Here is a 14,988-nt window from a genome sequence, read left to right on the forward strand (position 1 = left end):
CTTAAACATTTGAAAAACATCAGATTTCTATTTTAGAAACATAATTGTCATCATCCTAGAATAGTCATCAAAAAATATCATAATGTACTTATCACCTTTGTATCTTTTCACATCAATTAGTCCACACAAGTCAGTATGAATAATCTCCAAAATTACTTTAGAGGTATGAGTCTTACTCTTAAAACTTGAATTAGTCATCTATCCTAACTAACATTGTTTGCAAATTATATTGTCAGATTTCTTCAACTTAGGCAAACCTCTTACTCTTCTCATGTTACTGATACTAATCAAGTTATCAAAATTAACATGACATAACCTCTTGCACCATAACCACACATCATCAAATTCTACAACTAGACAAGTAGCATCATCTGTATCAAGATATAATAGATTACCTCTAGTTTGATCACCTTTTCTAATTAGTTTTCCATTGGTATCATATATCTTAGCAATCTTTTTCTCAAAACTAAACCTTACAACCTAAACTATTCAGTTGTGACACACTCAACGAATTATAGTTAAGTCCTTTAACTTAATAAACATTGTCACATAAAATATTTTCTATGAGGTTGATAGAACCTTTTCCTTTTATCAGATAGGGTGCATCATTACCAAACCTTACACTATTTCCATCATAATAATTCAAGGTAATGAACTTACTTTTATCTCCAGTCATGTGATGTAAACATCCACTGTCAATGATCCATCTATCATTCTTTTTCACACAAGATACTAGTGCAGTTGCCTCATCTTCATTAGAATCATCTTTCATTGCAACATACACCACTTCACCATCATGATCTTTAGATCCATCTTTAGTTTCCTCTTCAACAATGTAGTAAGAATTCTTGCTTTTATCTTTGTAATCTTTTTTGTCTTCATCTCTTCTACTTTTGTACTTGTCTCCACCTCTGTAGTTCTTCTTGTCTGGACATCTAGTCGCAATATGACCAACCTCATTGCAATTAAAACTTATGATAGGTAACTTACCTTTGAATTTTTCTTGACCTCTATGAAATTTCCTTGGTAGAAGTGCTTCAAGTTATTCTACATCCTCCTCATTTGTATCACTGTCACTAAAAACATGTTTTACCCTTTTCTTCTTCTTCTCATTAGGTTCCTTCAATGACAACTTAGCTTTGAAAGAAGACTCAACATTGTCAAATTTGAAGTTATCAAAATAAAAATTCTTAGTACAGTCTCATCATTTACCTTACCAATAGATCCTCTTATGACATTAACATCATCTTTTATCCTAGAGAAATATTGAGCAACATTCTCACCTTCTTGCATTCTCATATCATCAAACTTACCTCTAAGGCTTTCAGATTTGGCTCTTAGAACATTTGTGTCTCCTCCATAAATGGTGTGAAGAGCATCCCACATTTTCTTTGCACTATCACAACCCTTTATATCATCAAATTTGGCATAACTTAGGGCAAAGGAAATCTCCAACATTGCCTAGTTGTGTTCTTTCTTCTTTTAGATATTCAACAATTAGGGCTCCAATGGGATTGACATGCTCTATGATGATGGTAGATTGTGTGTGATCTCCAAGACCTCCTAAGTGTAGCTTCATTATACTTTTCCATGTAGGAAAGTTATCTCTATTAAGCTTGGGTACCTCTCTTTTTGACATCTTGATCTTTTTGCTTCTAGTACCTTCAAACTAGTCCTCTTAGGCAAATGACTCTGATACCAATTGTTGGAATTCTTTAGAATAACTGAGAGGGGGGTGAATCAAATATCCAAGGTCCAGATATACAAATAAAAAATTTCATAGCTTAATAAACCCATATTCATCATGCATGCATCCATTAGATCATACAATCACTTAAACTTGTAGGTTATTGCCAAGTCAACTATGCAAAAATGTAAGCATGAAACATAACAAATTCAATAACACATTTGACACAATGATTTTACATGGAAAGTTAATTTGGAAAAATCCACCAGTAACATGCTACTCATTTTGACACTTATGAAGTGATGCCTTGTAAACGGCCAACCTTTTTAAAGGTTACAATACACACTATTAAATGTGACCTGGTTAGAGGATTTCAATCACCTTATTAGGAGTGAGCCTTGTTAGATGACTTTAGATGATTCACTTGTAATGTCACCTAGTTAAAGGATTTACAAATGACTTTTAGGTCAACCTTAATCCAAAGGATTTACACTAGACTGGTACAATTATTAGAATGTAACAATAAAGATTGATCTAATAACAACTTACAACTTCACTTTGCAAATTATAGATCTCTATTTCAGTCCTCCATTCCACTTGGATTTCACACACTTCAACTCTGATATCTTTATCACCTTTCAAGCATTTATACCCTTAAGCCTTCTTGCTTTGCTTGTCAATAGCAATCTCTTTTATTCAATCTTTGAATGAAGCAATACCCTAGACTCCTTGTCTTCTTTAGGTTCTCACTCATGACAACCTTTGCTTATGACTAGCCATCTCTATAAATAGAAAATTAAGATATTTTTCCATTCAACCTCTATCATCCACTTTAGGGTTAGGTTGGATTATGTAGGATTCAATGAATCTACCCATCTTTTCATTTTATTCCCTTCTAGAAACTTCTCCTTCAATCCTCTTTGAATTCACCTCAAAATGGTTTACCATGAAGTTTGTGCCACCAACTCATCATTGTTATCTTCCACATGCTTCACAAAATTCAAGAAAAGAAAATAGTCAGCTTAGTTTTATCAAATCCATGATTTAACATGAATACTAGCACTTGGTGTCAAAATGCTATCACTCAGCTTCCATACTATTCTTCCACTCGGCATCAACTAGATCACTCAAAAAACATTAAAGTTTATTGATGCTCGGCATCAACTAAACTTTACTCAACTTACACTTTATCACTTGGCGTGTACTAAATTTTGACTTTGCTCTGCTCCAACTATTTTTTCTACTCAACTTGCACTAACTTTTCTCAGCACCTACTGCCCACTTGATCAAGCTTGGCAAACTCAATTCTTCTTACTTATTCTTCTAGACTTTTTTAGTGTATCCATCCTTTGCAACCTTAAGTAGATAATCAATGCACTGTAATATCACAATTTTAACTGATCTTGCACTTCCTTTTATGTATATTATAACTCAACCTTTCCTTTAGGTCTTATTGTTATCTCATTTGATCAAATCCTCCTCATCAATCAAATAAATGATAGTACTCAAATCATCTAAGTAGTTAGCTTACCAATAAGTAGCAAGTTTGACATCAATGAAAAAACAATGATTGAGACAAATTCTCATACTTGTATCATTCTATTTTCAACAAAGAGCATACATCTTTGTCTTTGGATCTTGATCATAATGAGTTAGCATTGGCTCCTTGCTTTTCACCTTCTATTTTTCATGTTCCTAATTGGTTTTTGGTATATTATTCATCTAAAGACATGGATACATATGAGTATATTTTAGAGACATCATCATACTTCATTTGGATTCTCCTACCTAATTCCTATCTAGAATGAAAAAGATTCTTGCATTTAGACTTGGTATATCTTCTTCCCAAGGGGAGAAATGTTGTTTGTAGGTATTGGTCTATGTTTTTTCCTGAAACACTCACTATTGTTATAGGATATTCATTAGGGTGGGGGATATCATGTCTCCTTATTTCCTTCCTTTGCGGGGATGATTGATTGTATATACATGATATAGATAGTTCTAGGAGGGTCTTGAGTCATCCATGAATCATGCATCTTGTATATTTCCATCTCTCTCTCTCTCTCTCTCTCTCTCTCTCTCTCTCTCTCTCTCTCTCTCTCTCTCTCTCTCTCATTTTGTTTGTGGGGGGAAGGAGGTTTTTGGTGGGGGAGGTTTCATTCCATGAGGTTTTATATCTTTCTCTTATTAATGGGATTTTTCATTGTATTAGATGGATTTTTTACTTATAGCTAGGACCTATCTTGCATTGTCATCCAACATTTCAAGTTTAAGTGCATTCCATTGAGTCTCACTAGGGGGAGGGGTGGCATGGGATGGGCTTTGTGTAAATAAATATTCCCAATTACACTTTACATAATCTTCCTTAGGATAATAAATTACATATTAGTTTTTATTGTAGAAACCTATAAGTTTGCATCCAATTTTAGTATATGGTGTAGGAGAATTCCACTTTAGGTTGTGATATTTGTTATCTAATTCCACTCTATGTGTGATATCCCCCTTTACTTCTCTAATCATATTATCATCCTCACATTTTAGTATATAATTCATTGTAGAATAGCGGATGATCCACCTTTGGTAGATATCTGATGCTACCTAGTGTCCATGATAGCTTATCCATTTCTAATCTCATAGTTATCATGCATTTCCTATATATTCAAGAATATCTACATTCTACTCAGTATCATATCTATTTTTATCGAATCATTATTAAATTCAATCAATTAATTGATCATATCATATTTTTTAGAACTTCTAGATCTTGGCAAATTCATTATTTTTTTGGGGACAACTTTTACAATTGATTTCTAATCTTCTCTACCAAGTATTCATTTTTGGGTGAAGACTTATTGAAGATCATTAGTCTTGGGTAACATAAAGCTTTTCTCTTATATAAAGTGGGTTTTTAATTACTATTTTATGCTCTTTAGAAGACCAAGTTTTGGTATTGAGAAAGCTAGGGGTTTAGGGGACTCTCTGCCGATTCTTGAATTCTCTACTAACCCACTTTTTGTGCATTGAGTGTGAGCTTATCTACCTAATATTCCTCTTCACTTCTAGGATAAATCTTATTTTGAGGCCATTAGAAATGCTACTAGTAATTTCTTAATAGCGGATGAGGCTATGGTTGTGGGTCTTTCTACCTTCACTTGCATTTTGGTTGACATTGAAATATCCATACTCATTATAGAAGATGTGGCTCTCATGGTAGGGAATATTTCATGGATTAAATCATTGAATTATGAGAATATCCCTTTTGATGTTGACAATGCTTCTATACTAGTCATATGGTTATATATTGTTCTCTCTTGTAACATTAAGGTGTTACTACTTGGTGAAAAGATGGTAATGATGAAAATTTTAATGTCCTAGATTTTTATTCTTCTTTTGAAGATGCATCATAGGATGATAATGACTCGCCTCAAGACAAAACTCATGTTGAATATATCATTGATGCTCCTACTACAAATCTAGCCTTTACATTTTCTATGGATCCCACTCCTACTATTATTGGTGTTGCCCCCTCTAGCCATACAAGTCCTTCCTAGTTTGTTATTCCTTATATGCCCCAATATTTAGCTAATGATGTACATCTCTTTCAAAAAAAATTCCCTAATGTTGACAATATGTGAATTAAATATTTACCAGTTTCTCCCTTTTGTGGTGTGGTTCCCATTGATAGTTTCTGTAATAAAGTTGTCCAAAAATATATGAAAAAATAGTTCTCTAGCCTCTCATTCTCCTTCTCATGTTGTGGGTGATATGTCTATCACTATTAAGCTGGGTTACTAACATTTTAAAGAGTGGTTCCTTTATGAACTTTACTGTTAGTATTTTTTTTTAATCTCCATTGATTCTTATGGATTGTGGTTGTATAAGGGTGAAATCCCTTTATTTTTTATCCATTTTGATCTAAAACATAAAAATTGTGCCTCTATATCCTCATTTATTTCATAGAGTTAAGAAAGAATTATTTATTCACTAGCTTTGTATAGCCTCATTTTGTCCCAAGAGATTATTCTTCCTTTCTATACTTTATGAGAAGTTTATTGCATTGGATAGGGTTTTCACTTGCATAATGTACTTGGGTGCCTAACATGGCCTAGTAGCTAGGATCTATCTTGCATTGTCATCTAGCATTGTGAATTTAAGTGTATTCCCTTAAGTTTCCTAATTTTTTGTTTCTTCTATGCTCCAATATTTAGCTATTGATATACATATCTTTCAAAAAAATTCCCTATGTTGACAATCTTTCAATTAGAGTTTTACCACTTTCCCCACTTTGTGGTGGAGATCCCATTGATAGTATTTGTTAGACAATTGTCCAAAAATGTATGAAACATAGTTCTTTAACCTCTCATTCTCCTTCTCATGTTGTGGGTGATTTGTCTACCCACTATTAAGATGAGTTACTAGCACTTTTACTAGTGGGTCATTTATGACCTTTCTTTATAATAGCCAATGCCTTTACTATTAGTATTCTTTTGATCTCTATTGATTCCTATTGACCATGGTTGTGTAAGAGTTAACACTCTCTCCTTTTTTTTGATTTTAATCTAGAACTTCAAAACTAGACCTATATATCCTCATTCATTTCATAGAGGTAAGAAAACCTTGTTTATTCTCTAGCTCTTTATAACCACCTTCTCCAACTTTTCTTCAATGCATAGATTGCTATACTAAAAAATCAAGATTGTGAAATTCATAACCAAGGAGTGAAAGAAATATAAGTTTTTATCTTGGTATTTATTTAGGTATCCTACTTTAAACCAAATTTCAAAGTTTCCTCAATAAAATATCCACCTAAATCCTTCAAGAGCTCTTTGTCCCTTATTAATTATAATAGCTTCTTAACAATCATATAAGATGTTTTAGTATCTGCCTAATTTTGGGTTTATCCTCAACAAAATTCATCCATTTCATGTTAAGATATCAACATGAAAGTAACCATATCCTAATACTAAGCCTAAAAATGTGAAATAACCCTTCTTAAGATTAAGAATGCCAAAACATGTACAAACACTAAATAATTTCATCTAGCACCAGGTGATGAATCCACATCATTTCCAACAACTTCCAATGACCCATGGTACTAAGTCACACATGGAATTGTGATAACCATCTCTTAAATGAAGATAATTTTTGTCTACACATAACTGGATTTGAGTAACATTAAGTAAACCAATATCTTCAAACAAAGACAATACAACTAAAAACAAACCATCAAAGATATATCAAACACCAAAAATTTAAATTTTTTTACCAAACTCTCATGAAAAAGTAAAAATTTATCATGCTACAAGTCCTAAGATTGAATCTATAGGTATTATAAATAAAACCAACTTTATCATCTCAAAGAAACTATATCAAAAGTTATGGGCACTAGTTTCACAATGATTCACCAACAATAATATCTTTCGTTCAACTACTTTTATCTTTATTCAAAATAAATGACAAACCTAATCTAAGTGAGAAAATGTATAAACCATGCAATACTCCAAAACTTCACAAACATTCACCATGATAACAATAATGAAGAAGGAATCACTTTGGTTGTATATCAAAAATAATATCTACAAGTCCCTCATTTACTAATGACAAGACCTTGTCTTATATTTTAGTTCAATTAAAAAGAATAACTAAGACCAATTCAAGATTTAAAAAATCCCTTATTTAACTAATAACTACAAGCATTAAATGTGTGACCAATTACATAAAAGTACTACCTTGTGGACCAATGAGAAAATTATAATACTTTTATTGACCAATCAAAAAAATAGGTTAGACAAAAGTATTATGTAGACTCCACATGTACACTTGGAATGATTTGATTGAATGATCTTGGACACATATCACTAGAGCCCTTTAATTGGTTGAAGATGTGTGGATACCACCTTAACATACTTATAAGTTCGATTGATTCATTCGTGATGACAGAATAGCTCTTGATACTCAACACTATTGATTAATCAATTGTGATGGCTGGTATTCTCAAATTGCTTCATCTTCAAGAATTTTTGATCTTCTTTAATTTGTAATTCTCATTGCCATGATTTTGAACTTGTAAAATTAATGTATGTACTCCATATACTTGAATCTCATACTTGGATTTTTGAAGGAAATTTAAGTTTTGATAATTAACTTACTTGTAGTCTAATTATGTAATTCCATCTCTTTTGAATTTTACCTTTCCACTTTGACATTCAACTTTGAGCCATCCTCCCCTGATCTTCTTAATGATGAAGACTCCCTTCCCTCAAGCACCTTACAAAAAAAGAAAAGAAACTCATGTTAAGCTTATACAAAATAAAATTAAAACATACTTATGACAAGTTTATATTGATATTGAAGTTGTATCTTTGTATGGATGCCCTTGAACAATTCTCAATTTTGATTTGGCTAGTGCTTTGATTTTTCTTATTTTCTAATTTTTTCCTCAAATTTGAATTTGATTTTCTTTATAGTATAGATGCTTGATTATATCCTAAAATGATGATATTCATGAAAGGGGTCAACCTGGGATAAAAATATAATCAGAAGCAAAAGCTAGAAACTAGTGATGATTCAAAAATAGGTATCTAAGACAAGTGCAAAATTAACACCATCCTTGGACCGCCTCTCCAAGGGTAGTGAAAATTCCACACTAGCTTCATTCTTTTCTTGAAGCTTTCATACTTATTGTCATTTCATCTTTAATTTTTCCCTTGAGAGAAATAAGGTTAATGTCAAATCCACCCTCAAATGTGAGATTTTTTTATGAACTTTCTAACCAAAGACTTGATTTCATACTTTTATGACAGTTTTGATACATTTGTCCCACTTTAATTTGACTTGATCTAGGTGGAGAAACTTAGTTTAAATCCTTAAATGGTCATTATCTAAAGCAAGAATCAATTTTTAGTGGGGACTTTTATTGAGATGGAAGAGCTTAACTTTGGACTTGGTTATTAATAGAAAGTGTTTGTTTATATAACAAAAAATTAGAACTAAGAAATCTCAAAAATATTTAAATATCTACCCTTCTTGGCTAGAGAATTCCCTACAAATCACCATCATTGCTAATTTAGATCAATTTTAATAGGATTTTTTTATCATTTTATATGATGATAAAAGACATGTTTTGAGTTTGCAAGTCCAAAATGAGTGTGCAAATCCATCATAGATCATTTAATTTACAAAGTGCAAACAACTCATACTTTTGAAAACTTAGCAAGTAGGTAAACTCAGGTGCTTTTATTTCATTTTCTTCTCCCTTGCACCTAAATAAAAATCAATGAAATATACTATGAACATCATGAGATAAGATGTGAATTCTCACCCTCAATGATCTCAAAGATTACTATTATTTTGTTAAGACTAATTACTAGCACTTGCGCCATAGGAGGTGCAAGGGATCATTTTATGTGATGATAAAAGACATGTTTTGAGTGTGCACGTCCAAAATGAGTGTGCAAATCCATCATAGATCATTTAAAACATAGTGAAAGCACCTCATGTTTTTGAAAACTTAGTGAGTAGGTAAATTCAGGTGCTTTTATTCCTTTTTCTCTTCCATTGCACCTAAATAAAAGGCCAAAATCAATGGAATCTACTACGAAGAAAACATCATGAGATCAGATGTGATTTCTCACCCCCAATGATCTCAAAGATTGTATTATTATTAATTATTATCATGTATTGAAATTAATTATTATTATTAAACTCAAATAGATTCACAAATTATCATTGCATTATAAGTTGTTGTCAACCATACATACATAATATTTTTTAGATGTCATTAAATATACAACTGAATAACTTGCAAGCCAAATTGAATGATTTATTGCATTTCTAGGCTGTCAAAAGCCATGAAAATTAAATAATTTAATTACACATGATACATTACCAATTTCCCAGACATTGTAGGGTTGTATAGAATTTAACTAAACTATCTTTAACCCATATTTTTCCTTCAAATTTAGTTCCTAGAATGGAAAGTCTATCAAAAATTGCTACGTTTAAATCAACAAGGAAAGGTGGGTAGAAAAAATTGAAAGTCTAAAATGCACGAAGTTGAACTAAATGTTATTTCAAATTATATATGAAATCTGTCAAACTTTTAGGTCAAAAAACATGGGAGTTTGTAGTGGAAAACAATAAAAAATTTGAAAAAAATTACTACGTTTTGGTGAATCTGAAAAAACAAAAGTTTGACTTTGTTTTTTCTTTAGTACATTTTGGATGGAGATTAGCCTGTCCCAAAAACATCATGTCAAAATCTTGTGATGGTAAAGTTTTTAAAAACATGTCATCAAGCTATACAACATAGTTGGTATCATAAGTCTCAAAACCAACTCATCAATTAAAAATATTTCACCAACCCACGTCCCTCAACACTTATCTTTGCAGCTTGAAGTCTCTTTTCCTTACGTGCTTTCAGATTATTTAACTTCTTGTCTAGCTGAAATTTAAAGGAAAATAAAATGTTAGACAATGTCAAAAGGAAAAGTACAATTTAGAATTCCAATGGAATGGAAGCTGTATGTTTAAAATTGGTCAAACAAATATGTTCTGTTACTGGTTTGAAAAAGAAATCCGACATTTTTCAACACCCATAATAGACCAAAATTAAAATTCCATTATGTTTCATGAATCTCCTTTAAAGAATAAACTAACCTTAGCCCACCGTTCAGATTGCTTCTGTTGGTTACGACGAGCTCTAATTTCATCTGGATTAATCCTAGACAGAGGGCGCACCACATAGTCCAATCTGGATGCTTTAGGTCTAGAAACATGTGCTCTGTAACCCTTTTCTGTAGGGTTAGATCTCCTATAAAACATTCAAAATTGATGTTAAATTATAAAAATAGGTCAGTAGATGAATTGCATCAACTAAAAGACTTTAACTAAGGTTATAAGAATTGTATAAACTAGAACATCTTACTTGGTGATACCAGTTGAAAAGTGACTTACTATGAGAGTTATAAGACTTCTAAATCATTACCACCATCTTTGATCCTCAACGCCATAGCCTTTTATTTAGGCACACTTCATTAAATAAAACAACATAATTATGATTCACAAGTACAAGCACAAAATTGTAAGAAAATAAATCTTGTGCAATTGGTTTTTGAATTGACAGTGTATATTTTTTTTTATCAAGTTTGGTATCACACTCTCTAATCTAACATTAGAATGAGTGAGAAAAGGATATGAAAAAGAAAGAAAGATCCATGTGTGATTCAAAACATTATCTTTCTTTATTTTCATATTGTTTTCTCTCTCATCCTGATGATAGATCATAGAGTGTAATCCAAAACGTTGATAAAAAAATATACACAATAGAATCCAAATACCTATTGTATATTGAAATGAATTGTAGAAAACTAATAATGTTAAAATAAATCTTAATAGAAAATACACATTAATTATAAATCTAACACCAGCTTGGTAGTAGCCTTCTATATGGATCCCTTAATTCTTCAAACTCTTTCATGTCTTCATATCTAATACTCTTTTGGAATATTGGTCGGGTCTGTATTCCACAAACATGACAGAGAAAAGCTATACAAATTAAAATCAAATAATCAGTGACTCTATGACTTGATAAAAAATAAAACTAACAATTTTATCAATTACCCATTTGTCAACAAGATCTCTTGCAAGCTTCTTGTTAGATGGTATCTCCTCCTTTGATTTCGATAGGAACATGATACTCTGGATTTGTAAAATTATTTATTAGAAAAGCTATTGAAATCATAACAACAAACCTGGGGTAAACTGGAAGAGGTGAAGCTATACCTTTCCAAGGCCACTTTTCTTAAGTAATTCTTTCATATTAGATTGTTCAACATTTACAGGTAACTGCACCAAAGAAACGTTTAAGAAGTTAGTCTTGATCTAGATAGCAGTGGCAAATATAAAACATGAAAGACTGTTGAAGGACATTCAAATGTAAAACAAATGAGCTCAACCATTACAAGGAAAGCAGAAAATGTTTGTCATGCATATTGCAACTTCAACAGTCAAAATGAAAAAATACATAGTTTATCCATTAACAAAGGGAAGCATGAGCTCATTCATAAGAGGATTTTTGAAACTCCAATTGTATTAAAAAAGAAAAAGAAGTCTAGCTATAAAAGGTATAGCCTCACATCTATTAAGATCTTCAATATTGCAATACGTATATTTATATTAGGCAAGCATCCATCTGGTAGCGGCTCAAGCCAATTCTTCAAAACTGAAAGTATCCCTCCGTCTAAGAATTCTTGCTGCAAACATTTCTTGGAACAACTTACTATATTAGAACAAGAGGAATTACTAATAGATTGGAAAGCTAAATAGAGAACACATTCTCTTTGAACAAGGCACATTATAAATAACCATAGAATATCTTACTTGGACAGGGCCTCTCTTAGCAGAGGTAACATCTTAAGTTTATTGATTGTTGGTCTGGATTGTCGATTGAACTCAGCATCTTCTTTCGCTGCAACTTCAAATTTGGCCAGAAATTGCTCAATCATCAGTGCAGTTTCCTTTGGTGAATGTACCAATCCTTTCTTTTTCCTCTTCCTAGATTTAAAAAGGTTGTCTATTTCCTCATCTTCCTCTCCTTCCTCTGCCTGCAAGTCATATGAGGCACATAAGGTTTTTATATCTTTGCAGAGTAGTTTAACATAAACTTGTATAATTGATAGAATTACAAAGCTTTAGAATCTTGCATTGCGGTTTTCATTCTGTTTTGTATGAAATAAATGTAATTTAACCTGATTTCATAGTGAGAAGAAGTAATGGAGAGTATTATCTGATACTCTCGCTATGTATTGCTTCTGTGATAATAATGGTCGTGAGATCTAAATGGCTTCTGTAAATATTGTGCAAAACAATTAATTTATTTTAGTTCTCAACAGGAGAAGAGATAACTGTGTAGTGTAAGCTAAATTTCTCATTGTTCTAGCATAGATCAAAGAATTAAAAGTCTGTGCAAGTAAAGGTGAATGTAATCATGGTAAGGAAATCAATTAAATTTGATTCCATTGCTAGTTTCCTTTGACGCATCAACCATACTTATTGGTGACATATAATTTCTTCTCTTTTCCTTCATTGCATCAACCATACTTATTGGTGACATCTGATTCCTTATCTTTTCCTTTGCTGCAGCAGCCTTATTTACTAGTGACATCAGTGCATAGCTTCAGCTAGCATGGTGGAGATGAAAATAAACACTTCACTCTCAAATTAGAATGCTAAACTAACAGGTTTGAACAGTTGAACTAGCAGGTTTGGACGAGAAAGAACTGGAGGTAACTATTCATTCTAATTCTTTTAGCCTATCAATTCATATTATGAATTGAATATCATGTATTGATAGTAACAGCTCATAAGTAATTTCAATAATTATGTTTCAAATATGTATAATGTTCTCTTTTGTCACTTCATGATTTGATTTCAGTTCTTTGTACTCCATATAACTTCACAAATAGATTAAAAAAATCTATAGAATATAACTATTTTTTTTTAATTAGCTATATTGTATGATTAAGAAGAGAATAAGAACTAGGTTATGAGATTGATTTCAACTGTGTAAATACAATTCTTGTTGGACCTGCCAAATAAGCAAGTTTTAACATGGGTCATTCCAAAGTTGAGAATTGATGACATATGATAGTAGTTTCAAGTTATTTCTGGCCTATAGTTGTATAAAAATAATATATTTCTATTTCCCTTGTTTACAGATATAGAAGAAATGAAATGAAAAGTTAATCATCTACACATTACTGTAAGGTATTATTGCACAACAGAATTTACAAGTAATGTATCATTCACTTTTCCTAATATGATATCTTCCTTTTTTAGGCAAACAGGGAACTTCTTAAATATGATTTCTTATAAATTAAACTTGAAAAATCTTATATTACATACCTGTGGAGCATTATGGATGAAAGTATCATCATCAGTGAGAATACAGTAATGTGGATCAACCTTGGTATCATCAATAAATACATCATCTTCAATGGTTCTTTGATATGCTATCTCATCCTGAAATACAACCATCATTAGGAATGAACATTGAGAGACTAATAATAATACTTGAAAAAATGACTAATTGAAAAGATACTAACTTCTGAGTCTCCAGCAGCTACTTTCCACATTTCTTCTAACTTCTGAGTCTCCAGCAGCTACTTTCCACATTTCTTCTATTTCTATCTGATTTCTAGTCTTGCTAGAATTTTCAAAATAATGTACAGATTTCTTAATATTTTTAACAGATTTAGAATTCTTTATCCCACCTTTATTACCCTTCACTTGCTTTATTTTCCCAACTTCACCTCTGAGTCTATATTCAGAGCTTTCATGACCAACTGACTACTTTTCTCTCCCACCTTCCTTATTGATTCTATCTTCACTTTTCTTCGTCAATGAGTTCTCTACCACATAAAAACCTTCATGTATTACCTTTTTTCCAAAATTAAGTTTTAGTTTCACAACTTTGGTAAGACCACCTTCTCCTAAAACAAAGGCAGGAGAATGAGGACTATCATTGCAACATTCATTTGCATCCTCTGGCTCCTGTCTGAAATCTCCATGTTTTCTCTTGCTTACAAATCTATTTCTACTAGGCTCAGCTCTAGTGTGATGATATTTAAATTCAGACTTCGAAATAGAAGAATGCAATGACTTATGTTGCCTGCAATCTTCAATGTCAGTCTCTGTAAAGAGATCTATATCTGATTCCACTTCTATTTCCATTGCTGGTTTTCCTCCTTTATCACAATGACTACACACCAATAATCAAGACATCAACATTACATGATCAAGACAACAAAAGTGTAGCATTTACATGTGCTTCAACATACAATAGTTTTTAATAAGAATCTGGTGTAAAAGATGTGGAATACACTTTAAAACCAAGACCAATGCTTGATAATAGTTGAATAAGTGCTCACAACTCTCATGATTAATGTATACAGATCCTATAATCCATGTTTCCAAATCTAAAAAGAAGCCATTTTTACAAACCTTATAATCCTCTCTGTGAGAGCAATTGCACATTAATCGCCACTAAAAACCTCAAGCTTGATATTGTAAGAAAACAAAACAGATGTGCAAGTAATTCAAAATACAATTTTATTCAGCATTACATATTACCCTATCACCTCTGATGGCTCTATTGATTTCGATCATTGCATATTCTCCATGGATTGTCATCTATACAAGCCTTTTCTGTTTAAAATGAAATGTTGGTTGTATCGAAAGCTCTATCAAATTTCTCTCGTATTCACAAGTCCCAGGTTATCACTATAATGATCGCATTATAT

General features: G+C 31.8%; 1 pseudogene; it reads right to left on the bottom strand.

Annotated features, from left to right (window-relative positions):
• Window positions 1-10,031: 10,031 nt before the first annotated feature.
• LOC149576380 (protein IWS1 homolog 1-like) lies at window positions 10,032-14,419 on the bottom strand (annotated as a pseudogene).
• Between the last annotated feature and the right edge of the window lie 569 nt (window positions 14,420-14,988).

The sequence above is a fragment of the Cupressus sempervirens genome, chromosome 1 (assembly GCF_028749045.1).
Source record: "Cupressus sempervirens isolate cs-2001-9-10 chromosome 1, ASM2874904v1, whole genome shotgun sequence".
Classification (NCBI taxonomy): Eukaryota; Viridiplantae; Streptophyta; class Pinopsida; order Cupressales; family Cupressaceae; genus Cupressus; species Cupressus sempervirens.